The sequence below is a fragment of the Ochotona curzoniae genome, unplaced genomic scaffold (assembly GCF_017591425.1).
Source record: "Ochotona curzoniae isolate NIBS_2020 unplaced genomic scaffold, NIBS_Ocur_1.0 scaffold_4701, whole genome shotgun sequence".
NCBI classification, from domain to species: domain Eukaryota; kingdom Metazoa; phylum Chordata; class Mammalia; order Lagomorpha; family Ochotonidae; genus Ochotona; species Ochotona curzoniae.
Window position 1 is genome coordinate 39,777,397 of NW_024467122.1, and position 3,268 is coordinate 39,780,664.

The 3,268-nt window shown below is 46.4% G+C and overlaps 1 pseudogene; it reads left to right on the forward strand.

The window, feature by feature from the left end:
- Positions 1 to 1,364: 1,364 nt before the first annotated feature.
- On the forward strand, positions 1,365 to 2,044 carry LOC121149026 (annotated as a pseudogene).
- The last annotated feature ends 1,224 nt before the right edge of the window (positions 2,045 to 3,268 follow it).

Sequence of the window (3,268 nt, forward strand, 5' to 3'; positions counted from 1 at the left end):
ACACAGCTCACACATGGCTCAGTAGGGGCAGAATTCCAGCCCAGTCCATCCTACATCTACCGTGGTCCTCCAGAGCACCAGATGGTGCTAGAGTCTAGCCCGCTTGGTGCATCCACTCCCAGTCCACACGTGCCAAGGGAGACTGCAGTCATATACATCAGAACACAGCCCCTCCCCACTCCAGCCCCTGCGCTCCTCAGTGACAATCCCAACCCTGCTAGGGTGTCCCCTTAGCTCCCTCAACCAGGCCTGTTCCCAGCCAAAGATTGTGTGCATGCCAGTGGTTGCTCTGACCCAGGTTGGCATAGCCCCTCACATGTCTTGGCCTTTGCCTTAGATGCTGTGTCCTAGCATCCCTGGCTCATGCAGGCCAGTAGGTGCAAGAGCCTAGCTCGGCATGACTTGTGCTCCATCCTGATTTCTACTTTTGCTTGTGAGCTAAGGTTTGCTCAGCCCTGCTCGGTCCACCCTGTTCTATACCAACCCACACATTAGCCAGCCATTGGAGCTACTTTGCCCAGCTTATCCGACCGCCAGGCCTTGGACCATGTGTTCACCAGTGGGAACTATGACCCACCAGGGGAATTTCCCAAGTTCCTCCACTTGACCCACTCCCAGACTCAGCTCACACGTTAGTGGGTGTTAGGCCAGTGTCTGACATGGTCTGGCCTTCCATTTGGCCCTGTATGAGCCGGTGAACATTTGAGCACCGGTTCTAATCCCAGCAGCGCCCGCTTCCCATCCAGCTCCCTGCTTGTGGCCTGGGAAAGCAGTCGAGGATGGCCCAAAGCTTTGGGACCCTGCATTCGCATGGGAGACCTGGAAGAGGTTCCTGGCTCTTGGTTTCATATCAGCCCAGCTCCAGCCATTGCAGCCACTTGTCGAGTGAATCAGCAGATGGAAGGTCTTCTTCTGTGTCTCTCCTCCTCTCTGTATATCTGACTTTCCAATCAAAATAAATCTTAAAAAAAAAATACCCTGAGACTATAAATGATGACAAAGTTGTCGAGGTGTGGAGTGTGCACAGCTCCTGGGAGGCCAGTGGCATCTATCCGAGCAGCTGGGCCAAGTAACAGTTCTACTTCTGATTCTAGATTCCTACCTGCGTGCACCCAGAAAGGCAGCAGGTGACGCTCCTAGTGCTTGGGTCTCACATTAGGAGACCTGGACTGAGCTCCCAGCATCTGCCTCAGCTAGACCGTTGTGGCATCAGCAAAATGACTGAACCAGAGCCCAAATAATTTTTTTCCAAGTATGCAGACTAATCTACAAAAGCTTGAGCTGAAGCCTGACAGTGTCCAAGGACTTTTAGAAAATAAAATGGGAGGCCTGGTAGCACTAGGCTTCCCTGCAGCTGGAGCACCATGAGCTCAGTCAGCACTGAGTATGATCTGACTGCCTCTACATTCTCTCCTGATAGTTTTTCAAGTAGAACATGCTATAAAGGCTGTGGAAAATAGTTGTACAGCTATTGGAATCATGTAAAGATGGTGGTGTCTTTGGAATAGAAAAATTAGTCATTTCTAAACTTCATGCAGGTGCAAAGAAACGACTTTTCAACGTTGATGGTTGAACTGGCAGTTGTTGGCGGATGCACTCTTTAGCAGACATTGCAAGAGAAGCACCCAACTTTAGATCTAACTTTGGCTGTAATATTCCACTGAAGCCATCTTGCAGAGTGGCCATGTCTGCACTCTACAGTGCTTAGACCTTCTGGCTGCAGTTCCATTTTAGGGCCTTACATAGTGCAACTGATGGAGCACAGCTGTGACTGACATGTCAGCTGTTTCATATAGTTATTAGGGTTGTGCCTTTGGCAAAGCCAGGCAAGGTGTAAAGAAAAAAACTTCAGAGGGGGAAAAAAACAACCTACCATGGTGTTGAGAAAGTTGCCAAAATAATTTACACAGATAAAACATAAAGCTTTCAAATTAGAGCTCAGTTGGGGTGAATTAACAAGGAGACATGAAGTTGCTCCAAAATATGTAAGAAAATATGCTAAGGAATCTTTGAGGAAGATGAATCTAACGATTACAGTATGTAACATTGACTTCAACTATTTTAAGTTCGTACTGGTCCCATGTGATATTTAGCCTATGGAGTATACATAACCCACTGACCAACTTTCACTAAATTCTTGGCAAAAAAAAAAAAAAAAAAACACAACTAGCTAGCCCCACTAAGGTGCCCAGTGGCTAAATCATCATCTTGCATGTGCCAAGATCCTATGTGAGCACCAGTTCACATCCTCGCTGATGCTCCCAGCCAGCTCCCTATCTGTGGCCTGGAAAAACAGACAGCCCAAAGCCTTGGGACCCTGCGCCCACATGGGAGACCCGGAAGCTCCTGGCTTTGGACTGGCTCTCAGCTGCAGCCATTGTGGCCACTTGGGGAGTTAGCTAGCAGATGCAATATCTGTCTCTGCCAGTCTGCCTTTCCAATTAAAAAAAAATCTTTAAAAAATTAAGCTAGGATACTACATGGCTAACTAACTTACAGCCCAAAGCAATGGAAGTTGAATTGTGAAGCTGTAATCAATGGGATGATCAAAAGTTAGTAACATATTGGAAGTGGTCCTTACAAAGCAGAAGCCAATAAATAAAGCTTCAGATCTTGTCAGCATCACACCCTTCGACATGAGTTAGATGTTACCCAGGACCCTTAGTCTACTGCTACACATGGCTCTCTTGCATACATTTTATCAGAACATGCAGAAATGCTGTTTATTCTACCTGGCTATCACCCCCCAGAAAACCCATCGTCCTCAATTAAACACATAATGTTCTTGCGTGAAGTAACTGAACTCCTACTGAATTTAAAGTGGGAATTTCCCCTCCCAGTACCTCCGCAAAGCAGAATTCACAAGCCATCTGCGATCCAAGCAAACAGAACATAAATAATCTTCACACCCAAAAGGCCGAACAATTTTTATTTTCAAAACAACTTTATTCATGACACATATTAAAAAAAATTCCCACCCCCTGGAAAGGAGCTAAAAAAATAAAACAAAATCCACCTCCCACCTCCCTGTTCCCACTTCCTCCCATTCCCTCCAAATAAAAGGGAAAAAAAAAGGCAAAAGATTAAAAACAAAACAAAACAAAAAACATAACAAAACAAAAATACCCCCAAGCCCCCCAAAACAAGGTAGTGCATTTCCCCCAGGGGAAAGGGGGAATTTACACTGGAGCCGCTGGGAGCGGAACGGAGAATCTTCCGGCTACAGAAACCTGCAAAGAAAGACACTCAACAGAAAAAGAAACACAAA